The sequence below is a fragment of the Acinonyx jubatus genome, chromosome C1 (genome assembly GCF_027475565.1).
Source record: "Acinonyx jubatus isolate Ajub_Pintada_27869175 chromosome C1, VMU_Ajub_asm_v1.0, whole genome shotgun sequence".
NCBI classification, from domain to species: Eukaryota; Metazoa; Chordata; class Mammalia; order Carnivora; family Felidae; genus Acinonyx; species Acinonyx jubatus.
Window position 1 is genome coordinate 29,360,476 of NC_069381.1, and position 26,322 is coordinate 29,386,797.

General features: G+C 46.2%; 1 long non-coding RNA gene across 1 annotated transcript; it reads right to left on the minus strand.

The window, feature by feature from the left end:
* Positions 1–5,329: 5,329 nt before the first annotated feature.
* On the minus strand, positions 5,330–16,747 carry LOC113599413 (uncharacterized). Its single transcript, XR_003420265.2, has 4 exons — positions 16,013–16,747; positions 6,913–7,000; positions 5,894–6,502; positions 5,330–5,505 (listed from the first exon to the last, which is right to left on the minus strand). It is a non-coding gene; the product is annotated as an uncharacterized LOC113599413 (long non-coding RNA).
* Positions 16,748–26,322: the final 9,575 nt, after the last annotated feature.

Sequence of the window (26,322 nt, forward strand, 5' to 3'; positions counted from 1 at the left end):
CAAAGTGATTTGATTTTTGTTTTGGCAAAAATTCCAGCCAACTCAGAAGGGCATCCAAGGCGCTGGCTGATCTGATCGCTGCCTGGCCCTGAGTCCGGCATCTTGACGACACTGAACACGCCAGGTCAGTACTCCTGGATCCTCGCTGCCTAAAATCCCCTTCCTACCTTATTGTCAGGCAAACGCCTACTTGCCTTCTAGAGCTCAGCTCCAATGTCACCAGTTGGGTTTGTTGTGACTTGCTTTATCCTTCCAAAGCAGCGTGAGCTCACCGCTGTTACAACACTAAAGACAGCTTGTTGTCACTATCTGTCATAGTCTCTCTTCCCTCCCAGACCGTGGGCTTCGGGGGCTCAGGGTCTGGGGCTCATGCATTTCTGTGTCACCAGGAACCAATTCCGTGCCTGACATGCAGTTGGTATTTGATAAATGTCACTGACCACAGTGCTGAGGAAGGAGAGGAGAAGAAACCAGGACTAGGAAGACCCATTTAGACGGCTGTCCCAATAGTGCTGGCAAGAAACGGTGAAGGCTTGGAGTACTGTTAAGGTGGTGTCAGGAGGGGAAGAAGAAAGACAGACTCCCCATGCCTAGAAAGACAGACTGGCCTCCTAAATGCTACATATCTCTTTCCAAAGTCGTAAGGACCTGGCATGACCTGAGCTTGCCTGCCCTAATTCTGGGCAAGAAGCACAAATACTGCAACCCTTAGTCTGAGGCTCAGTTGAGGAAGAGCTGGGGTCTGGCATAGCCTTGACCAAGGCCCCAGGATAGCTCTCTGTGGCTAGCCAAAGGCCTCCCCTTAAAGTCTTCTCTAGAGCCCAAGAAGGGCCCTGCTATGGCCTTTTGGTGGGCCAAGAGCGACCCCCAGTGCCCAGGAACTAGTCCAGTCAGCACCCCACTCCTCCTACCCCCCACCCCGGCAGGTTCTCTTTAAAGGGGAAGTCAGAACCGTGCTGTGGAGCCTCTGCACGTAGCCCTGTGAAGACAGCCAGCAGACCGGTAAGTGCCCGGAGAGCAAGGCTTCTGCAGTCAATGAGACCCCAGCAGACTGGGCTCACACAAGGAGCCGGGACCTCCTACTGCCTCCCTCCCTCAGCATCTTCGACACCTTTGAGGCTGACCCAGCCTCTGTTGTCCTTTAGTGTCCTTTAGCCTCCCACGGAATACCACCATTTTACCTTCCGAAAAACAAGCCAGCTCTGTCGCAAGCCAGATGTGACCTGGGCATGGAAGGCTGGCTTTGCAGAGGCTGCTATAGGAGCTGTGCTGGCACAGTTACCACAGAGCTGCAGGGGGTGGTATATGTCAACCTCACCGGCCGGGAGTAGCTGGACCCTGGGCTCACACCAACACCACAGACAGGGCTACTGTCACAACCCCAAGGAAACAGGGAGGGAGGGAGGGCTCTGTGGACCCCAGCATCTCAGTCTGAATTTACCATTCAGCTTGAAACACAGAGCTTCCCTCACTGGGAAAACCCAACAAGGAAGGGAGTCATGGAAAAGAGGCCAATGATTAGCCCTGTGACTCCATTATATTCCCTCTCCCTCTCTACCCAATCCCTCCCATCCCCCTTCCTCCTTCCTGGCTTTCCTTTCTCCCTCTGACTCAACCATTCTCAGATTCCATGGCCATTAGTTTCAAGTGTGGACTCCCCACATTTTCTGTTTGTAAGGATATTTTGGTGCTGACTGAAGACAAGACTTCAGACAAGAAGCCAAAAAATTGGAAGGGGCCTTTCCATTCTGACAATGCCATTGAGTTTGCCCTTTGTTCGCACTGTTTTAAGATGGGAGGGGAAGACAATTTGCAAGAAAGTCAAGGGATGGAGAGGTCTTGTTCTTCACGTTTTCAAAAGGCAAGGGAAACAAGCCCACCCACTGACACAAGACATATCCCTTCAGCAGACATTAAGTAAGAGAGGCCACAAGGAAGAGCCAGGTGAGAACCCAGGTCCTCTGACCCCTAAGCCAGCTCTTTCTCCAGCACCAGCCACAGAGCATTGGTCTTTAAGTCACCAAGTACAACAGCTGTTGAAGCCCAGCACATCCAACCAGGCTCTGCAATCCTGAATGAAGTCACTGCCCTTCAGGAAGGCCAGAAAGAACCTAAAGAATGATACCAATGCCTTTGTGTTGAGCAAAGGAAGAGCAGGGGGTGGACTGAAACCCCCCACACTGAGCGTGGTCAGAAGGTTCAGAAGGGCCAGGAGCTCAATCCATAGTCACCAGGGAGATGCCCAAGAGAGACACAGTCTTCCTCTTTCCCGGCAGAGAAAGACCAGTTCTTGACTACTGTGTGTCTGTCCCGAGGGCATTCCTTCACTCCACACACACTTCTGATACTTCTGCTCACCGGATATGTGGGGCTTTTCCCCCACAACAACAAACAGGTCTCCAACACTGGCCGGGTGTCCTACAGTTCAACTCCATCTGGACACTGTCTACCTGGAGAGAGTGTCAGACCCCACAGGGTAAAGGCTCAGTCCCACTGGCCTGTTCCCCCCGCCTTCCCACATACACACTCCAGATACGAGCCCCGGTTATCACATGTGCTTCTGACTAAGCAGCTATAGATCAGAGGCTCCAACGACCCCCCTCCTTTGGTTTGATTAATTTGCTAGAGCAGCTCGCAGGGAAGCACTTACTTGCATTTACCAGTTTATTAAGCATATGATAAAAGACACCGATGAACAGCCAGATGAAGAGATACATAGGGCAAGGTCTGGGAGAGTCCCAAGTGCAAGAGCTTCTGTCCCTGTGGGGCTGGGGCGTGTACCTCATAGTACTCCCAGTATTGGTGTGCTTGCCAGCATGGAAGCTCTCCAAACCCCGTTCTTTGGGAATTTTATGGCATGACCAATTACTAATTCCTCTCTGGACAGTAGGGGGCTGAAAAGTCCAAGCTTCTAATCATGACTTGGTCTTTCTGGTGACCAGCCCCACCCAGGAGCCAACCAGGAGCCCACCCGGAGCTGCCTCATTAGAACAAAAGGCTCTCCTAGTACCCTCATCCCTTAGGAAATTACAAGGATTTGGGGAGATGTGTAGCAGGAACCAGGGGCAGAGACCAATATATATATGTTTTTCTATTATCTCACAGGGGCCTTAGTAAAAGGCGACAGACAACCCATCTTAGGTACTTGGGGGTTCCCTTCGACACTTGGAGGAATCAATTTAGAAACAACATTGAAACTGTTATCTTATGTATTTGGTGGTCAACAATTTGCAATTTATTATTCTAAGTGGTCATACTAAATAGATTAGTTGCAAAGAAGAAATGAACTGAACACATCAAATAAGGCCATCTCCTTCAATGTTAAAATTTGTCCAAATGATTTAGATGAAGTTGTTGCTAGGAGCTTGCAAAACGAATCTAGAATATTCTGAGAACATCCTTAACCTTTGAGGTTGACAACTGGTCAGATAACTATGCCCTTTAATATAACATTCCCCAGTGTCCTAATTAATGACATAACTCTGAGCCTAATGATCCAGGAAGTCATTTCTGGCCTTCTTAACTCCATTCATTTCACAAATACCTATCGAATCACTATTCTGTGCCGGGTGCTGGGCTGGGTGCCAGGCATACACGGTGACTCAAGCAGACCCTGTCCCTGCCCTCAACCTGCAGCAAGGTGAAGGATACAGATAATAAAATTATCATACAATGTGATAGGTGGGGAGATCAAGGATGCTTTGAGAGTCCCACCAGAGGTACTTGGGCAAGTTCAGGTGATCCAAGAAGGCTTCTTGGAGTGGTTGACTTCTTTTTTTTTTAAACGTGTATTTGTTTTTGAGAGAGAGAGAGCACGAGTCGGGGAGGGGCAGAGAGACAGGGGGACAGAGGATCCGAAGTGGGTTTGGAGCCCAAAGCGGGGCTCGAACCCATGAGCCACAAGATCATGACCTGCACCAAAGTCAGATGCCCAACTGACTGAGCCACCCAGACGTCCCTGGAGTGGCTGACTTCTAATCTGGGACCCAGATGATGAATAGAGCTACCCAAGTTAAATAGTCAAAGGATAGAGATGGTGTGACCAGTGGAGAGGGCAGTAGGGAGATGGAATTCCAAGCAGAAGAAACAGCCTGGGCAAAGGACAGGAGTCTGTTGAGAGGATGAGACACACAAAAACTGAAAGTAGCTCAGAACAGCTATGAGGTCACCCACACGAGGTGGAGAGGAGAGGCTTACGAGAGTCGAGGCTGGGGAGGCAGGCAGCGGCCAGACCATGAAAATTCTTACAATATTCAGGTGTGTGAACTTTGGCGTGAAGGCAGAGCCCTAACCGAACCAAACCACAAAGCACCTTGTGGAGGGTATAGTTCAATTTGGAATCTGTCCCTGAATGCCCTCTGAAGTCCCCACGGAAAGAAAATGTGCAATGTGAACGAATTAACCAAGTCAAATGGCCTCAAACGCAAAAAATGTGCATATTCTTTTGAAAGTGAGCGCCCAGGACAGGCACAGATGTGTGTCCCTGCACCGGGCTGCATTCCTAAGAACAAAATAGTAGAAAAGCGCTTGTGGGTATGAGCCGTGGAGTCAAAGACACCCAGCGTTCAAAGGCTGGCTCTGCGAACTGTCAGCCTCCTGACTTTGGGAGTATTACCTCATGTCCTTGGGCCTCAGTTTCCTCATCTGCAAAATCAGGATAACCACCCACCCACCCACACCTCCGGGACTTCTGCAAGGAGAAATGAAATAGCCAATGTAGAAATTTTAATACAGCGCCTGGTACATATGTGCTTCATATATAGGGTCCTGTTAGTTTTGAAATGTATGTTGTCCTGGACTATGGGTGCTAACTCTAGTCATGAGCCTTTGAGATTTGATAAAGAAGCAGAGGGTAAAGAAGAGATAGGGATAAAGAGAAGGGATAAAGAAGAGAGTCCGAAATGGTAGTTACAGAGTCCTCTCCAATTCTGCCTCATACGCAGGCCCTTATTTCCAGTCCTAAACGGTATGTCAGAGGGACCTGACATTGAAATTCTCTGTGCTCAATGCCTGGTATGTGACTTCCTGGGAAGGAGAGTCTTCCTGGGAGAAATCATCTGGGACCCAGGTACAGCACAGCACGGCAGTCCCACAAGCTTGGATGTGCTCTGGGGACCTCCAGCAGTGGCTTGTGAGAACATTATCATCAACTCAAAATTCGAGCCAGTGAATCTCCCTGAGAGGTTGTGGGAAGGGGGAGGGCATGGTGTGTGTGTGTGTGTGTGTGTGTGTGTGTGTGTGTGTGTCAGTTCCTAGGGCTGTTGTAACAAACTGCTACAAAACGTAGTGGCTTAAAACAACAGAAAACCCTTCTCTGCTAGTTCTGGAGTCCAGAGATCCGAAATCAAGCCTGGGCAGGGCCACGCCCTCTCCAAAGGCTGGAGGGGAGAATCCTTCCTTGCCTGTTTGAGCTCCTGTGACTCCAGGCATCCCTGGGCTGTGGCTGCATCGTGTGTTTCTATCTTCCCAGGGCCTTCTCCTCTTCACTTCCAGGGTCTCTTCCCTCTGTCTCATATAAGGACACTTATTATTGGATTTAGAGCCCACCTGGATAGTATAAGCTGATCTAATCTCAAGACCTTTAACTTAATTACATCTGAAAAGACCCTTTGCCGAAAGAAATCCATGTTCGCTGGTTCCAGAGGTTAGTACATGGACAAATCTTGTGAAGACCACCACTGAACCCAGTACGGTGGGCAGTGGGTGTGAATGGTGGTTCCCAACTCCCTTAGGCTTCTGTTCACTGCCACCTGTTTCTCCCCAGATGGACACAGGGTGCACCCACAGAAACACAGGCACAGAGCCTTGCTCCTTTGCTGCTCTGCTTCCCAGACCTTCCCCTTGTCAGCCCCCTGGTGCCCACCCTTCTGTCTCTCCTCTTTGCAAGAAGCACCTTGCAACAGGGTGTCGAGATGTCCCTTTCCCCAGGGTCCGTGGTTCTTCCACCCCAAACTGCATAGGCTACCAGACTGCGGACAACTGTGCATCATTTCAAGAAGCCATTCGAAGATAGATACCTTTCTTTTCCCAAAGCCATTCTCACCTAGAAGGGCAGACAAGGGTCTCATTATTTGTGAGGATGAGAAAGATACAAACAAGGAAATATTAATTCAAGCAAAAGGTTCACTCTTTCTTTTTTATGTACAAATTATGCAACGTAATTGTTTTACGGTGATTAATATTATTTCAGAGGCCTAACAAACAGCATTTACAATGCAAATCTCCAGGCTGCAGAAAGGTACGGCAATCAGGAGGCGAGTGGTGGCTGCTGGATGCCGTGAGGCTGGGCTGGAGTGAGTGGGAAAGGGTCACACGGCTTCCCTTCGAACACGGTGTCCAAAGTCACACAAGCCCACGGTGGCTTCTCCCTCTCCCCTCCCAGCAGAGGCTTCAGGAAGACTCTCCAAATCCGCTGAGGGTGCCTTCTGAGCATTATGGCAATGTCTCCACTTCCACTCTCCCTTCCTGAGGTTTCCCTTTAAAAAGTCACATGCTTTCACTCCTAACCAAGAGAAAGGCACATGACTAGCTGGTGGGAAGATGGGGTATTGGAAAATAACAACATGGGGAAATGTGTCAAAAATACCCATCTGTTCTAATCTATCCCCTCATTAATAACCTCACCTCCCCCCATTGAGGCAGAAAATGCAGGAGGCCTCCCACTGTGCTGTATCCACCACCCCCCCCCCCATCTCCTGGTGCCATCTCAGTCGCGTGATCTCATGCTTTGATGTCCTTCGATTCCTTAAAAGTGTGATTAGCACACACTTTGCACACACGCAGCCGGTTTTAGTCGCTGTTCACCAGCGAGAACCCCCCCAAGCTTGACAGCAAGTGTCCTTGTGAGATGGTTGCTCTCTCTAACTCAGCTTCCCTGCGCAGAAGAGCTCCTGGTACAGGATGAAAAATCACCTGCTCAAACAGCACAAAACACATCCCAGGGAAACCTCCGTTGTCACTCTGGGATGCGATTTCTCCGTATAGCGTCGCTTGCAACGTCCTGTGTTATAAATGTATAAATTCAATAAGTGTGAAATTTTCTAGAGAGAGAAAAAAATCGTAGTATGGCATCTACATGGCTGAATCGTTAATTTGTTAGAGCAACAATATCACTGCAATGTTGCAGCTGGTTTCCTTAGTAACATGTTCAAGTATATGGGAAAACATTTTGGGGTAATAAAATGTTCCCATTTGAATTTTGAATAAACTTTCACATGAGGTAAGGAAGTGATATTCTAAAAATAACAGATTAAGCAATCAATTAACTTATTCAGTTATTCCATGAAACTTTAAAGTATGCAAACGTTGTGCTTACTGGAAATACGACAGGTTACCCAGAATCGTGTCTGACTCTGCTGGTCAGTTAAATTTTGAAGAATTATTTGGACATGTTTTCCCGTTTAACACTCAGCAATGGATAGAAACAGCTCACCTGGGTATTCTAAAATGAAGAGAGTTTATTCTTAAGGGTCCAATAATAAAAAATAGATTACCTCCTTGGTGCTAGAATTCAGCAGCCCAGATTTCCAAATCATATTTTCTAGGGCAATGGTTTTCAAACTCCACCATGCATGAGAATCCCCTGGAGGGCTTGTTAAAACAGATGGCAGGGCCCTACCAGTGCCTGTGATTCAGTAGCACTGAGGTGGGACCTGAGAATCTGCATTTCTGACAAGTCTCCAGGCAGTACTGATGCCTCCCGTTCAGGGACCGCACTTTGAGAACCATGTTCTAGGGGAAGCCTGCAATGGATCACTCCAGGGGCGCCTGGGTGGCTCAGTCAGTTAAGCGTCTGACTTCGGCTCAGGCCATGATCCCACCATTTGTGGGTTTGAGCCCCGCGTTGGACTCTGTGCTGACAGCTTGGAGCCTGGAGCCTGCTTCGGATTCTTTGTCTCCCCCTCTCTCTACTCCTCCCCTGCTTGTGCTCTCTCTCTTTCTCTCTGCCAAAAATAAATGAACATTAAAAATAATAATAAAAAAAAAGATAAATAAATAAATAAAATGGATCACTCTGGTCCTGAACCACGAAATATATACCTTAACAATGAACAGGTGATTTTCATATCACTCTAAGATAATCTGAATCCTAAAGCAATGTCACGGTCAGAACTTCTCTTTTCTTTTCTTATACATCGTTTATAAAAATCTTAAGGAGAAAGGTCCATCCTCCTGGAAGACAGAGAAATGTAGATGGACCCAGAGGCTCATACCTCTAAAGAGGACAAGTCAGGAGCTGGGCCCCTCCTGGGATCAGGCCAACATCACACAGTGTGGAGCAGGGACCCTATTTGTAATCACCTCCATTCTTAGTGCCTAGCGGACAGCCACACATGAAGCAGGAGCCCCATAAATGTTGGCTAGATGTGCTTCCGTCCTTAAGGCCACAATCAACGAGTACCTTGGTTTTGTTACGGATTTTCCTAAATGTATTCACAAAGTCATCGGTGACGGGGAAATGCTTAAATCACAGTCCTCGCCCTTTTGCTCCTGATATGATAATCTGGCTCTCCAGGTAGACAGTCAGCTTATAAAATGGATAGTGCCCGGGCTGGAGTCAGGACATCTTGCTTCTGGTCCTGAATTTGCCCCAACTTGCCACTGACCTTGGGCTTTCTTTCCTCCATCCCCAGGAGGGTCAGACCAGCATTCTCTGACAATGCCTTCCAGCTCTGGTAATGCAGGAGTCAACCTTGTTTGGGTTTGGGTTTTTTGTTTTTGTTTTTGTTTTCCTCTTTCTGTACCAAATCAATTTCAGTCTGAGGTAAAGGAAATTCCCAAATTACTGTTTTGTATCTTGCGGAGGATTGCTTCCCACAGCTAATTTCTCAAGTTCAGTTTCCTTCCTCCAGAAGCTTGCTGTGTCCACATTTCAATTAATTGCCTATTGGCACACACCCGACTCCAAATATTTGTGCAGTTCCCGAGAAAGCCTCATTCAGCTAAGTACCTGATCGCATCAACCTGCTCTCTGGTTCCAACATCTCAGAATATCCAAGCGAGGAAATATGCAAATGCCAAAGTCACCCAGAGAGAATTCATCAGGGGAGGCAGTCATTGGAGGCAGAAAGAGAAGCTCAAATGAAAGATATTATCGCTCACTGGAGATGAAGGAAATCGGGGTGGGGGAAGGGAGGAAGTGGAGAATCTGGAGACTGGAGATGCTCGCACCTAACGGCACAGGATGCGGTGTCTTCAGAGAAGGGCTGAGCAGATCGGCTGAGTTACAAATACGCTATGGCAGCACTTGTCTTAGAAGTCGCAGAAATGGGAGTGTTATTAGAGAGGTTACCCCAAGTCTCAGTGCCAAATAAATTCAGCGCTCCTACTTGCTGACAAACTCCTACCATTAGAATCACTCTTCAGTGTGTTTTATAACATTGCAAAATGGTTGGGATAGAGTGCTTGCTAACAAAAGTGGTAGAGGCAAAATTATAGCAACACAGGATCTCCGGTGCATCGGGAAAAGAAGACAGGAAAAATATTCCAACGCTGGCTTGCCTCTGGGTAGTGAGATCATCAACAAGTTTGTCCCCTACGTATATATTCTTGCACTTTCCAAGTTTTCTGCCATTGATAAGTACTGCTCTCCTGCTTGTAAGGTTAAGAAAAGAGAAAACCTTTTAAAAGTTGTTTGTCACAATAAGAATGCTTTGAAGGTAAGCCACTGACTTCAAAAAGCTCCTGGTAACATGCACATCTATCCCTTAAAAGGGACTGTCCGTTAATGGCTTTGCATCGTTTGGTTTGTCGTCTTGGCCACGCTCATCCTAGAAAGCCAGATCAGGGCCAAGAAGTGCTTTTCCTTCATCTGGCATCCTGTGAGCTTGTACTGATCCAGGCACAGGATGGGCATTAAGTGTGGACCGAAGTAATTGTACCAAAAACACAGAGCCGCAGATCTCAGAGGAAATGGAACCCAGGATGAGCTTTGAAAGAACAAGGGTGATCTGGAAAGGCTGGAGCAGAGTAAGCCCCAGGGGACGGTGTATTACAGGAGTCCCAGTGGAGAAGAAAACAGCATGAGGGTCTTAAGCATAGGCCTGAGGAGGGGAGCAGAGGCAAAACGGAGTGGGGTGGGGACCCCCCAGGGCCTAAACCCCCTTATAGCACAGTTTCACCAATAGCCAGCCCTGTCCTGTGGCATAGTAGTAGCTCGACAGCTTTCGACGTTCTGTTGAGCTCTGGTTTCACGGTTACTCCATTCATGGAGACACCAATCGCAAAATGAAAGTTAAGTGAAGGAAAACATGCAAAGCTTCTTCAGAGTTGGCTGGGTCTGCCTCACCTGGACCGAGGACGTGGTGCTGAGTGCTAAAGAAATCTCCAGGGAAATGCCAGTCACTTTAAAGTTTGAGCAGGAGCCCACAGTAAGACTAGGGGATGTAAGGAAGAAATAGGAGGCACAGCCAAGAAATCGAAGGACCAGGATGACAGAAGGACTTTGACAAAACATAGTGACACAATGTAGATGGGTTCATTGCCACCACACCTGTCCCCCCGCCCCCCTGCCCCAGGAAATGACTTATGTCAAGTAAATGGAAAAAATATTTCCCTGATTTTTCTCATTTGAGACAAGCCACTTACGCATAAAATTATACCTGCTTATTTAATACATATTTATTGAGTGCCCACCATGTATTAGGAGCTGAAAGTTGGTAATGAACAGAGCAGTACCCTGGACTTGTGGAATTGGTGAGCTGGAAGGAACATTTACTCTCGAGTTTAGCAGCTGCCATCTACCGATGAAGAGATCACAGCCTACTACGGGGAAGCGGTATGACCAAAAGCTAGTGCATTTCCACCATCGCTGGTATCAGGAGGCTTTACGCCTCGTGACTTCTCGGGATTTCCCCTCCCTACCTGCAATGATGAAAGTTCTTACCCGCCAGGGCTTGTTAAAATGTCACCTAAGCTCCATGAAGCTTTTCCTATGCCTTCCTTTGGGTTCCCACTGTCCTCTCCGCCCCTGTAACAGCATTTGTCACAGTCCGCCTTGAACTTTCGTGAGTACACATCCGTCCCCTCCGCTCCATTCGGAGCCCCCTGAAGGCAGAGGTGACCTCCTACTCATCATACATTCTCAGCACCAGTGCGGCTGGAGGGAATAACATTTATGGAGGAGCCACCCAAACCTGGAAACTGTGGTAAATACTTTTTACGCACTGTCATGTGTAATCCTCAAGATGGATATTTGATTTAAAGACGAGGAAACAGGGGCACTGGGTGGCTCAGTCGGTTAAGTGTCTAATTCTTGATTTCAGCTCAGGTCATGATCTTGCAGTTCATGGGTTCGAGCCCTATGTCGGGCTCTGTGCTGACAGCGTGGAGCCTACTTGGGATTCTCTCTCTCCCTCTCTCTCTGCACCTCCCCCCTCTCTATCTCTCTCAAAATAAATAAACTTAAGAAAATTAATGTAAAGATGAGGAAACAGACACTCGGAGAGCTTAAATAACTTGCTCAAAGTCACAAAGCCAAGTGAAGAAGCCACAATTCAGCCAGTTCTATCTAGCTCCAAAGCTAGAGTTCTCAGTATCTATCATCTATCTATCTATCTATCTATCATCTTCCTATCTATCTATATTCTCTGCTCTGTAAACTCTGTAAACTCCATGAGGTCAAAGATGGTGCCTGTCCTATACATAGCACTCAGCACGGTATCTAACACTGCGGTATCCTGCTGGTCACATAGAACAACCCTGCGTCCATGTGGGAGGGACCTACACAAATGCGTGAGTACAACAAGGCCAGGGCAATTGGGGTCATTGGGGAGGCTGTCTACCAACAGAGGGCACCAGGTAAAAAGTTGCTACTTAAACAGTTCTGCCGTTACCATGTTCAAGGGCAGAAGTGAAAATGAACTCACGGTAACCTTAAAGCAAAAAACAAACATAAAGCGAGCCCTCAGAAGACAAGGATATAATTTCCTAGAGATGCAGAACCATATGGGCAAGCAATAAAGCCAGGTAGGGGCTGGGAAAATGGCGATGCAACCAAGATCCACGGAAGAGCAGGGATGGGATGCTGGGACTATTGCAGTGGCAGGGTATGCAGAGGCACCCTTAGGAGAAGCCTGGCACACAGCGCAAGGCTGAGAAGACCCTCGCTGTTTAAATCCATTTCACTTCCTAATCCCTGAGCCAAATCCGCCAGGGGACTGCTTTCCTTCCAGTTTATTTCCAGCTCCTGTCCGTTCCCCACCTCTTCCCGGCCACTGCTCCCTGGCTTTCCCTCAGTTGCAAACACCAGATCGAGATTGTCCAAAGCTCCAGAGTAAACCAGAGAAGGCTCAGTGGGTCCACATTTCCATCGCCTTCTTCTAACTCCAGCCAAGAAATGACCACGTGGAGAACACAACTGGGAGACTGGTAAAAAAAACACTGAGATGGTTTCCCACTGGGCCCCTTCGATATTTTTTTTAGTATTTACAAAAAGGAAAAAAAATCTACCTCTCCGTTTACCCGCTTTCTTTCGTTGTGGGCTGAGAGCTAGACAACACATGGACGTCCTCTGTGCACTACCTTCTGAGAAGCTCAGACCCAGTCGGAAGCTCGTGTGGCTCCTCGACTTGGGCCTTCCTTACAGGCAACGGGAGGGCCGGCTTCTCCTTCTGCTCCCCGTGGGGCCCAGCCCCGTGCTTAGAAAAGAACTCTCAAGAAGATTTGTGGGAGCTCAACATTCGAACACCTCAACCCCCACCCCCAAAATTTCCAACCTTCCTTTTGCTTTTTTAAAAAAACCGTCCTGCAAGATCTGTGTTTTTAGTGTGACCTACCTCAAATCCTTTTTGTAGGCAGGCAGGGAATAAGTGAATAAATAAACAAGTAAGTGAAAACTGGACTCCCTCCTGCCTGGGGGTACTTGTGTAGGGCTTTATCAGCTCCACCTCCAGAAAATCCACCCTAATGGAGACTGAGCTAAGAAACAACAGTTTGGGAACTCAGTGGGTTCCTGGTGGTTTTTTTTTTTTTTTTTTTTTTAACCTAGATAAGCCTGGGCGCCTCCAGTAAATTCCCCTTTGATTGGTATGTTTCATCAGTTGAACTGTAATTGGTGCAAACAGGTAATTTGGAGATTACAAGATTTATTCTTCTATAACAGTGATTACTGATTGCTAATGATAGTGCTGATTTTTAGGTGTTTAAAACCTTGACAGTTACAATACTCAAGTGATTTACTACAGTGTCTTAGAGATAGCCTCCTTCAGTTCCCTGAGGACAGAGTCTGTCTGTGTCCTCCATGAGCTCTGCCCAAAGACCCATGGGCGTGTGTGTGTGTGAATAAATGCTTATTAATATTAATATTATTAACAATAATAATGACTACAGACTATAAAGCCTTCATCCAGAATAGTGAGTCACTCAATCCACTTGTAATTTCATGGATTTTGAAGTGTATTCCTTTTCTTCCCAGTGCCTAATTCAGTGAGGTGTTAGGATTATTAGCTCTAGAAATAATTGGCCTTAAAGGTACATCATAAAAGGCCGAAGTCATAAACTCTCCTCCCTGACATTTGGAGAGGCTCTAGTTTGGAGGCACTCAGAGGAGCCAGAACTACCCAGTAGCTGCCTTCTTGCCACCCCAGGGAAAGGAGCTAGACAAGGCTGCCCTGGCCGGGTGCCAGCTCAGGAGCCGGGCACCGCCTTTGGGCGCACTCCCTTGTTATCCCGTGTTAACAGGCCAGGCGCTAACATGTCAAAACACTGGCGTGTGAAGTGAATGGAAAGTGGCAGTGCCCAGACAGGAAAGTTGCCCTCCTCCACCCAGGGGGCCCTGCACGCAGGGTGTGGGCGCCCAGTCCTCCCAGGATTAAGCCTGGCACTCACACACTTGCCAGTAAGGAGCACCGACGTGATAAACTCAGGCCGACTAACTCAGAAACATGTACCCAATTACCACTGGGTTGGGCCTTGTACCCAGCACATAATAGCAACTCCTCAGCCTCAGTATCTGTTCATTTTTCTTTTTTGTTGAGACTATAAGTGAGGAACAGCACATGCCACCCCCCATTTCCTGCCGCTGGGTCTCAACATGAGCTGTTCACTGCGTATGTGACACTGCACCTGTTAGGGCAAGGCCAGCTCAGAGCCACTTCCGTCCCTGCCTCTCCCTTCCTTCTCCTATCCATGCTGGGTAACGCCTCCCTTCTCTCAAGTCCCATAAAATTCTGCTGGCACTCTGAAGGGGTGGGTGACCTTTCTCTGAGCAGTGCCAGGCATCTTGGCATGGGGTGCCCTCTAGTTTGCAAGAATACCAAAGAGCTTGGTGTCCTCCTTCCGCACTCAGCCTACTGCCTCATGTGTAACCTGGGTTCCAGAAGGCTATCTGACACAAGCAAAAGCTTTCCTCTTGGTGGGTAGAGTCATACAACTTTAGAGCACTCAGTGCACCACTGAGGAAATCTGTCTGACCCCTTGACCTCAGGGAGGAAGAATCAAAGGCTTAAGTGGGTGGGCAGAGTCGCCCAAAGACTTTTGGTCAATGGTGATATACGACAGAAGATTTCTTAGCTAGAAAGTTCTAAGAAAGAGTCGCTTACAAGTAAACGAACAAACAAAAACTTCCTAGACCTTTGGCTCTCAGGAAAGAGCAGATCTTATGATTAAACCCAACATTCGTGGCCATCCAGGTGTCTGGCTATTTGTGGTGTGAACACAGGCACATCCCATATTCGAGGCCACAGTGAGAATCACTACACCAACCCTTACATGGCATTTAACAATATGCACATATGCCATATGGTCCTTCTAACAATTTTTAGTGTACTTGTTCCTACCATTTTCCCTAAAAGGAAACTCTGGTGAAAGGTTTTGCCCAAAGTCACACAGCACGTGGGAAAGCTGGGTCTTGACCCCAGAATTTTGATTTCAAGCCCCATATTTGTGTCTTTTGCCCCAAAGCTGCCCCTCTCAGCTCAACTCCATGGAAACAAAGTCTTAGTGCCTCTCTTTGGCCTGTAGTTTCTGGAGACAGGTGCTTTTAAGCAGGTTTTATCTTTTACTTTCCTCATGTAACCCTACCACGTATCCAGCAGATTGTTCGCATCCTGCTTTTAAAAGCCTCTGAAAGGCTGCATATATGAGGCTTTCTGGGGTGTCAACCCAGAAATAGGGGACTGTGGTCTGGCCTGGATGACATCAATACCTTGCGCCTTAGGCCAAGTTCAAATCTGCCACAGTCTATTCTTTCCTGAAGAATTGGGGAAGGTTTGCTCTTGCTAGGGGACCCTCCCATCACCATCAACATGAAGTTACAACATAATTAATCTCCACTTGAGACAGAAGAGAAACGCAGGAGTGTTTGGCCTGCTTCCCGTTGCTGACGCATCCCTCTCCCCTGAAGGAGAAAGGAACGAGGTTACAAACTAAACTGCTGGACTCAGGTTGGCTCCCCTAGCTTTTGTTACAGGAGGCAGGATGATTTTGAAGTAGAAAGAAGCAAATCCAGCTGTCAGCTGGAGTAGCTGTCAGGACAAACTCACACTGGTGAGCTCCTAAAGACTCTTCTAACATATCAGCCGCATGGTCACTCTCTGGGGCTTTTCTGACTAGGATCAAGTCGGTATTTGACAATGCGCTAAAGCCCCGTCAAACAGGGGAAGTGGTGGGGACCAGGCCAGATCGTCGGTCCTTCTCACTCTTGTGAGGACCTATGGTCCTCACCGCTCCATGTTGACTTTGAGAACTTCATTTGGTCATTGCATAAGGCCAAGGTAAGTCTCTCTTACTTTCTGTCTCTCAAAGGCTTTGAGCACAGCAGAGTATTTTCCAGAGGATATGAAAGCAGAACCAGCCAGGAATGCAGATCATCATTCTCTACAAAGCTTCACAGGTGGTTGCTCCCTTTCTGTATTAAAATCTACGGCTACCTTTTCTCTCTCCTTCCCTCCCACACTGCAGAGGCTTTGATGCAATCATCAGCACCTCGACATGATTTTGAGCAATCCCCATTCACACGCACACCCAGAGTCTTGCTTAAATACGACATGAGTCATCATTTCACATTCATTACCAGCCATCTTCAAGGATCCCAAGAGAAGCTTGGTCTGATAGTCTCTAAGGTGAGGAGTCTGGGTTTGCTGATTACAAGTGAGAACCCGGTAGAACTTCCCAGATGAGCAGCTGGGCACCAGCTCAGTGAGTTCGTCCCCCAGCGTTGCTGCTGTGTGGTCTCGGGTATTCAAGAGCTCAGTTGTCAGAAACATGCACCAACCTCTGCCATCCTGGTGGTATGGAAGATCGAAGAGGGCTTTGGGCCAGATGACTTCATGAATTTCTTCCCCCTGCTCTGGCTGTTCCTTTCTGTGACATCATAATGATAGCAGTGGGTGGGCCCCTGGAGCTTATTCCAATTTGAAGGAAAAACTCTTAGGTGTGTGTTCTCCATTCTCCTTCTCCTCATCTTCCCTTCCTCCTTTCTAGCACTCACAAACCAGGGCTAGGTCAATGACACCCATCCAGACACAATATTCCCAGAGAAGACAGGCCAGGGGCCAATGGCCCATAAAGGCATCTTGAGGTATGCGGTATGTCTTTTCTGCATCAGAGGGAACAGCCCTAGTGAGGACATGCCTTGGCAGAGAAGAGGAGGGACTCACATTGCAGATGTGGTATCTCTTTCAGCATCAAACGGCACCGGCAGGCACAGGCCCCAAACTCCAGACTCTACTCATGTACTGAGCCAACCCCTTGAAGCCATGACAAATCCTCACAAAGCTTGGTGAGCTCACAAGCTAAAGCTGCCAACAGAACTACCCAGGGAGCCCATCCTGAGATGTCGGGGCCCAAGGTGGAAAGCTCCGGCTCTGTACACCCTCACCCTAGAGAATTACTGCTGAACTACAGAAGAAAGATGGGGCATATTTATGGGGCCAATCAGAACCCCCTACTCTCCTTCCTGAGCAGACCACAGACCATCCCACAGGACTGCACAGGGGTGTAGAGGGGCACAGGAGGGCACTGAATGCCCTCAGTGACCTAGTTCCACCCCTCCCTCCCCCCACCTGTCCAGTGATTCACTTCCAGCAGGAAGGTTCTGCTCACATGAGAGTCATGGAGGTGGCAATGGAAAAATCTCTGCATATCTTTTCTAGGGCTGCCACTACAGCTGGGCAGCTTAAAAACAACAAATTTATTCCCTCACATTTCTGGATGCTAGAAATCCAAACTCAAGGGAACAGGGCCATCCATGCTCCCTTTGAGGATTCTGGGGAAGAATCCTTCCCCGTCTGTCCCTAGCTTCTGGTAGTTGCTGGCAATCTTTGGTGCTCCTTGGCTTATAGATGCATCATTCCAAACTTTGCCCTCATCATCACATGCCCTTCTTATAAGAATGGCCCTTGTTCAATTTAGGGCCTACCCTAATCTACTATGACCTCAGCTTAACTTAAAATTCAATCTGCAAAGACCCTATTTCCAAATAAGGCCACATTCTGAGGGTCCAGGTAGACATGAATTCTGGAGTGACACTGTTCAACCCACTAAAGTTACCCCAGCTTGAGAAGCCTACACCGACTGCTAGTGTCACACCGACTGCTAGTGTCGGTGTTTCATGTACCAAACCCAGCAATTGGAATAAGCTCCAGGGGTGCGTCTACTCTATCCTTGCTACTCAACAAGAAAGGGAGAAGAGGTTGATAGAGCACAACACAGGTGGCAGTTATGGAAGAAATAAGACTATTTCGCCTAAAAAATAAATTGGAGTTCAACATGCAGGCTGCAGGAGAGGGGAAGGGGGGAGCGTCGATGGGCAGGAAGAGCATCTGAGCCCGCAAGCCCTGCCCGCCTGGAGGTGTGCTGGGCGGGCCTGGCCGGCACATGGAGCATTGGAGCAAGAGCTGAACTGCAAAGGTCAGCAAGGGCTGGATCACAGCAGAACTTGCCAGCCACACCAAGGAGCTTCAGACCTATTTGCAGACCAAGAGGGAGTCACTGAAGGGTGTTAAGCAGAAGAGGGACTGAGATTTCCCATGCAGGGAGGTGGCAACTTAGTGGTAAGTGGGTTAGAGTAGCATGGAGGCAGTATGTGGGATTTGTTACAAGTCATTTATCACAGATAATAAGTGAAGACCAAAGAGAATTTATTTTTTAATAAAATTTATTTTGAGAGAGAGAGAGAGAGAGAGAGAGAGAGCACACGAGTTAGGAAGGGGCATAGATAGAGGGAAACAGAGAATCCCAAGCAGGCTCCCCAACACGGGGCTCGATCTCATGAACCAAGAGATCGTGACCTGAGCCGAAACCAAGAGTCTGATGCTTAACCAACTGATCCACCCAGGAAGATTTATTTACTTTCATAAGTTACAGTTGATCCAAAGATTATGCTTATAATAGCACCACACTCATTCTCTTGCATTCTGATTATTTTATTGTACATCAGGTGCTTATACCCAACAGTAGGAAGTGCCAACATCACCCCTCTTGTGGCACCATGGTCAAAAAAAAAAAAAAAAAAGCTAAGGACACTGCCCTAGATGGGTGACCTAGATGCTCAGCTATGACTTCACAGAAATCCAGGAAAGAAACGAGAAGGATTTAAGACCAACGGTTTTCAAATGTGTAGCCATTCAATGCTCTTCAAATAATATGAAAAACAGATAAGCATGCAATTGCTCTGTTTGTATCGGGGATGAGAAGCCACCTATACAGCTTGCTCAATACCCCCTTCCGCTGCAACTTCAGAAGGCCCCCAAAGGATGAACAAAACAGTTTGAAAGCCACTGGCCTAGACCAATGGGGAGAGGGTAGCAATGAGCATCTTGAGAGACAGTGAGATGCAGAAAGCTAAGAATCAACGTCTCAGTTGTGGGCTCAGGATGGGCAGAAAGGGTGCAAGAATGGCACGTTATTGGACGAGTTGCTAGAGTTTCAGGTTTTTTTCTGGTCTGAGGAACTGGGAGGGATAGCAAAGGAACAGGTTGGGGAGAAACATGAAGCCTTCCATAAGCTGAACTGCATGTATATGTGGGACACACAGCCAGGAGGCCAGGGGAGAACTGGAAGAGGGAGCTCAGGAGAGATGTCCCACCCAGAGAAATGGATGGGGAGTTCATCAGTATTTGGTGGCAACTGGGGTCCAGGGGAAAGAAAAAGCCGCCCAGAAAAACAAAAACCAAAACATGATATAAAAGAAAAGAAAAGGAGGGAGCACCTGGATGCCTCAGCCGGTTGAACATCCTACTCTCGATTTCGGCTCAGGTCATGATCTCTCAGTTTGTGAGATGGAGCCCCATGTTTGGCTGTGTGCTTGACAACATGGAGCCTGCTTGGGATTCTCTCTCTCCTCCTCTCTCTGCCTCTCCCCTGTGCACTCTCACTCTCTAAATTAATTAATTAATTATTAATTTTTTTTAAATACAGGGAAAAAACCTATAGGATCTTGATAAATACCAATATTTAATAGGTGCTCAGAGAGACCAGGGGGTAAGCAGGCTCCCTCTTAGGAGCAAAGAAGGAAGAGAGAGAAGGGATAATCACCACACATTTTCTTTTTATTTATTTTTTAATGTTTATTTATTTTTGAGGGAGAGAGACAGAGTGCGAGTGGGGGAGGGGCAGAGAGAGAGAGGGAGACAGAATCTGAAGCAGGCTCCAGGCTCTGAGCTGTCAGCACAGAGCCCAATGTGGGGCTTGAACCCACGAACAGTGAGATCATGACCTGAGCCAAAGTCGGATGCTTAATCAACTGAGCCACCCAGGAACCCCGATCACCACACATTTTCTATGTTCCCAAGACACTGAGGTTATTCTCACAGTCTAAGAACATCACAAAGAATTATTGTAGAGAGCTATTTCTTCATTTCAACTGGATTCAGGGATAGGGATTTTCTCCTTTACAAATACATCTCATGCTTAACAGAGGCCCTGGAATGGAAGTGCTTTATAAATATTTGTTGAATGAGTGAGTTAATTAATGAATCTTTAAGAACTGTTTGGGGAAAGCATTACAAAAGCTTTAAGAGCCGAGCAGAAGTATTGAGGGATCAGGGTAAACTTGAGGACCATCTGGAATGTTCCCCAGGAGAGAAAACACACCGAACTGTGTGTTGGCTCCCCGAAGACCCACATAGGGCAAGATTTAGGGAAGAACAATAGAAGCAAAGGGAAGCCAGCCCAAGTGGCCTTCATGGCCCTGGAGCACAGGTAGACAACACTGCATGGAATGCAGCCAAACAGCCAAGAGGAAATGGAAATTATGGGATGCGCTTAAGGAAACTTAAAGTAATAAAAATAGAAATTCTGGATTTGGGTTCTCACTTACTATTGAAACTATACTTGAGAAGTGGGGCAGACAGCCCTGGGGGGAATAATGCCAAATCAGCAGCATAGCTGCCTTGCCCTTGGAAATTAGGCTTACTTTCACTCCTGACCCTATCAGCAAAATCTAAGCTCCAGCAATGTTTCCTTCTTCCAAACAACCAAATACAGTGGCAGATCTCAGACCAGGGAGAGTAAAGCCCCCTGAAGGGAACCATGTCCAGAGTCTACCTACTTTGGCAGACCCTCCCTGTGATATTCGACAGGAAGGGTACCCCCTACTGGGCAGAAGTTTATTTGCTCCTTAAAAAGGAAGTCCTCGATTTACCTTTTATGTTATGGAAAATAGAGAATAACAGAAATTCACACTGTGCAATTAGCTAGGATAGGACCCTATGCATAGTTCAGAAGGTTAGGGTGACATTAAGGCATGCTCCTACTTGGGAAGACCAGGGTAAATAACATGTGGACCAAGAACACAGCTAGGTTGTAGGTTGTCCCCATAACCCTAGAACGGAGGACAGGTAGGAGCTAAAGTACATATATATATATATATATATATATATATATATACATTTTTTTTTCTTACATGATACTGTCTATAGTGAACTATCATTCCTTTGGCCATACATCTTCAGACACTTCTAGGCATTGTGTACTGAAAGTCGTCCTTTCCAGCATGACTTCCAAATGGTCTTAGCGTACATCAGAGCATTCTGATCACATATTTCTTGGCTTCTTTTCAGTGTTTTATCACTTTGCTTGGTTTTAGAAAATGTTTTTCCACCCACTGGATGGATGCAACCAAATTCTGATATGGATAAGAACCCAGAAAGGAGTGATCCCAAAGTTCCTGAAGGATGGAAGGGTGCAGAAGGGCATTACAAGGGAAATAAGTAAAATGGGATGGGGATCAGAGAGGAAAGAGGTAGTCTGGAAGGATACTAAGGTTTTAAATGTTGCTGTCTCTAGGACAAGGAATGTTCTAATTTTCCCCTTTTCATTTAGGTCTATCAGCCTTTTCCACTTTTTCTCCAAGAAATTGGTATACTCTTATTTATTTATTTATTTTTAAATGTTTATTTATTTTTGAGAGAGAGAGAGAAAGAGTATAAGCAGGGGAGGGGCAGAGAGAGGGAGACACAGAATATAAAGCAGGCTCCAGGCTCTGAGCTGTCAGCACAGTGCCTGACGAGGGGCTTGAACCCATGAACCGAGAGATTGTGACCTGAGCCAAAGTTGGACGCTTAGCTGACTGAGCCACTCAGGTGCCCTGGAACTGTTATACTTTTAAATAGTAAAAAATAAAAATTATGTTGTGACAAGAATCAAATTAACAAGATCTAAATATCCTAAGGTAATATTTCTTAACATGCTTTATTTTTTTTTAATTTTTTTTTAACGTTTATTTATTTTTGAGACAGAGAGAGACAGAGCATGAACAGGGGAGGGTCAGAGAGAGGGAGACACAGAATCTGAAACGGGCTCCAGGCTCTGAGCTGTCAGCACAGAGCCCGACGCGGGGCTTGAACTCACGGACGGCAAGATCATGACCTGAGCCGAAGTCGGCCGCTTAACCGACTGAGCCACCCAGGCGCCCCATTAACATGCTTTATTAAAAAAAAATTTTTATTGTAGCAAAATATACAAATGTTTTACATTTTAGCCATTGTTAAGGGTACGATTTGGTGGCATTAAGTATATTCACAATGTTGTACAACCATCACCACCATCCATTTCCAGAAATTTTTCATCATCCCAAATAGAAGAAACTCTGTCCCCATTAGACAATAACTTCCCATTCCCTCCTCCTCCTGCCTCCTAGAAACCTCTATTCTACTCTCTGTCTCTATGAATTTGTGTATTCTAAATCCCTCATACAGGTGGGATCATACAGTACTAATCAATTTGTATCTGACTTATTTCACTTGGCATAATGTTTTCAAGGTCTATTCATGTTGTAGGATGTCATTCCTTTTTAAAGCTGAATAATATTCTACTATATATCTATACCACATGTACTATTTTTAATGGACACTTGGGCTGTCTCCACCTTTTGACTGTTGTAAATAATGTTGATATGAACATTGGTGTGCAAGTATCTGTTCAAGTTCTTGCTTTCAATTCTTTTGGGTATATACCTAAAAGTGGAATTGTTAGGTCATAGGGGAATTCTCTAGTTAACTTTTGAGGAACCTCCATACTGTTTTCCATAGCAGCTGCACTATTTTATATTTCTACGAGTTTCCAACTTCTCGACATCCTCATCAACACTTGTTATTTTCCTTGTCTTGTATTATAGCCATCTTAATTTGTGTGAAGTGGGATCTCATTATGGTTTTGATTTGCATTTCCCTGATTAAGATGTTGAGCATCTTTTCTTGTGCTTGTTGGCCATTTGCATGTCTTGTTTGGAGAAATGTCTATTCGAGTCCTTTGCCCATTTTTGAATTGGATTTTTTTATTGTTGTTGAGTTGTAGAAGTTCTTTATATATTCTGGATATTAATCCCTTATCACATCTATGATTTGCAAATATTTTCTCCTGTTCTATGGGTTGTCTTTTCACTCTTTTAAAAGTGTGCTTTAACAGACAAAAACTTTTTAATTTTGATGAAGTCCAATTTACCTAATTTTTGTTTTGTTGCTATGCTTTTAGTCCTGTATCTGAGAAATCATTGCCAAATCCAATGTTATGAAGGTTTTCCCCTGTGTTTTCTTCAAAATATTCTATAGTCTTTAGTTCTTATACTTAGGTCTTTAACCCATTTTGAGTTAATTTTGTATATGGCATAAGATAAGAGAACAACTTCATTCTTTTGCGTGTGGGTATCCAGTTTCCCCAGCACACCATTTCTTGAAAAGACTGTCCTTTCTCCTACTGGATGGTCTTGGAACCCATGTCAAAAATTATACCTGCCTTTTATATTATGAAAGATGATAGATTTTAATGTACTCTCTGGATAAGTGTGAAAATAAAATAGCAATACCTTTCACTTGCATAAAAGGAGGTGATGACCTAAGCCTATACTCATTCAGTGCTTTATGAATGAGGCATCATTAACGTCACTGTGGTGTTATATCACCATGAACATCATATTATAGAGTGGTTTATACCCACTATTTCTTGTGATTCCCACCTTCCCTCTGTAAGGTAAGCAGGACAGTAATAGATAGTCTCATTATATAGATAAGTAAGTTAGGTTCAGAAAACAGCAAGGATTGGGGCACCTGGGTGGCTCAGTTGGTTAAGCATCTGACCAGCTCAGGTCATGATCTTGCAGTTCATGAGTTCAAGCCCTGTGTTGGGCTCTGTGCTGACAGCTCAGAGCCTGGAACCTGCTTCGGATTCTGTGTCTCCCTCTCTCTCTGTCCCTCCCCTGCTCATGGTCTTTCTCTCTCTCTCTCTCTCTCTCTCTCTCTCTCTCTCCCTGTCTCAAAAATAAATAAACATTAAAAAATTAATAATAAAAAAGAAAATAGCAAGGAAGTGGCAGAACAAAGGACATGTTTTTTTCACCATCACATAAAAGGGACATCGGAAACAAAGCAACTTTTACACTGAGATCTGGTTCCAATGTTCCTCTTACTGAGAAACTTGTTTGTCTTCCTTCACCCTGAAACAGAGATGGTTTACTGCTCTCTACCTTGAACACAGAAGGAAACAAATGTAACAAGAGGGTAAGAAGTTCGCATACAGCAAGCCCAGAAATCAGGGCAAGAACCAAGAACAGATTCAGAACTACCACAGTCTCACCAGGGCTTCTCTTCAATAATTTTAAAGGCTTAAATGTGAAATACCAAATTCACACACAACAACTCCTGGCCAGATAGTCCAACGAAAGCACAATCGATGTGACCTGCTGCAGGACAGGGAGCTGAGCTGGAACTGATGCAAAGATGGCTGTTTAAGTTTATTTAGGAGACAGGTATATGGTCCCTGAAATGAAATTTACTAGGCACCTACCATGGACAAGATGTGTCAGGAGATGTACAGATACAAAGACAGGAATCCTTGGGAGGCTTCAAAATGGAGCAAACTAGGAAACAGGAAAGAACTCCATTAAGGCAGCAGTATGAAGTGCCTTAAGAGTTTCACCTGAACCTTCTGGAAGTCTGCTCCTGTCAACTAAGGAAGATCTTGAAGTTCATCCGTAACAATGTCCCTTTGGTTAGTCTCCATCAAAAGCCTGTGGGTGGATTTAGTCCACCTGTACGGAGCCCTCAATATGCAAAACCTCTTCTAGATCTTCAAGCACTAAAGGGAAACACAGCCTTCCTGATATAATAATGGGATGGATGGTGAAGCTATAAATTTATTTGGATTTATGATCTGACTCTCTCCCTTCCCTCCATCTGTGCCAAACCATCTGGGGACACTCCTGATTAATCATCTGTGGAAAAAGTACATTACTGCAAGGTGCATGTTCTCACTCAAGTGTTTTCAGCAAGACCCTGGGCAGAGGCTTTCAGGAAAGTTGCTGCTCAGAGGGCATCAAATATTTGGCCTTTCCTGTACGTCCATGCTGTCTAAAACTGGAATGGCAAGAATACCCTTGGGGGCAGGGAGAATAGGAAAGGTATGCAGGTTGGGCAGTCTAAGCCTCAGCATGAGGCTGGGCAGCTGTCAACAAAGCCACCTGAACAGATGACTCTGGAAGCAAGATGTCCTCTTGTCTGTCCTGATAGCCTTTAGCCAGCCTCACGAGGGAGCGTGATATAGCGAGAAGAGGGAAGCTTTGGAGAAAGATTGGTTTAGATTCTGTTTTCTGCCTTTCCGTGTGTGAGCCTGAGCAAGGCCTCTAAGTTTCAGGGTCTTTTACTGAAAAAAGAGAGACCCCTGGCTATATGGACTGGTTGTGGTGGTGAACTTCCAAAATGGTTCCCAAAGAGCCCACCTCTGGGTACTCATACCTTCACATAACTTCCATCACTTAAGTATAAGCTGTACCAAGTGACTTGCCTCTCACGAAGAGATTGTGGCAGAAGTGATGGGATTGTCGCTGCTGAGATTAGGTTACAAGACACTGTGACTTCGCCTTGTTTGCCTTCCTTCTCTGCCTCTCCCCCCTTGCTGTGAGCTGCCCTGTGGACCAGTCCACATGAGAAGGAGCAGAGGGCAGCTTCCAGCCCACAGCCTGCAAGGAACCCTCCCAACAATCCTATAAACGAGCTCGGAAACAGTTCTTTTTCCAAGTCAAGCCTTAATATGACTGCAGCCTGGCCAGCACCTTATTGCCACTCATAAGGGACCAGAGCTGGAGGCCCCCTCTAAGCCCCACGCAGATTCCTGACTCCTTATTACCTATGAGTTAATAAGCTATTGTTTCAAACCACTAAATTTGGGGGTAATTTGTTATGCAGCAACAGATAACTAATGCAGAGGATTTAATAAGGGACCACGTACAACAGCCAGTCCGTTAAGTGGTAGCTATTATCCTTAGTGTGAGACGGACTGATTGCCTTCCAAGCCGTTTGTAGAAAAGATGGTGGTATGAGGATTGGGGGGCGGAGGGAGGGAAGGGGATGGCATTTTCCGGGAAATCATGAACTAAGCAGAAACTAAAAAGGGAAATAGAGCCAAATGCCAACTATCTTGTGACATGTGATCATCTCCCTTCTCCATAGTCCCAAAATATTTCATTTGTGCCATGATTATAGCACCAGCACGCCTGGCCCTCTGTCGTGCCCTTGCTCCCTTCTCCCTTACCCTGTCCTCAGACATGGGGACTGTGTCTTTATTTGCTGAATCCGTCACTATGTCAAACACTGTACTTTGCAAATAATGATGAGAAGAGCCCGTAATTCTTCTTCCTCCTGTTTCTAAAAATTATTCTGGTAAGGTTTTCGTCCCATTTTTTTTTCTTATTGAAATTCCCCTTGTCTTTCAAAGTCCAGTTCACAGACGTCTTTCTCTGCACAGTCTTGATGACTTCTAGCTCTTTTTTCAGCAATATTCCCTCACTCCTTGATTCTCACAACAAACTCTTTGTTCCTCCAGTGAGTTCTTGTCTTCCCTGGGGCTCTTTGCTAGAACCTATGTGCTGTAACCGTCTCTCCCTCTAGA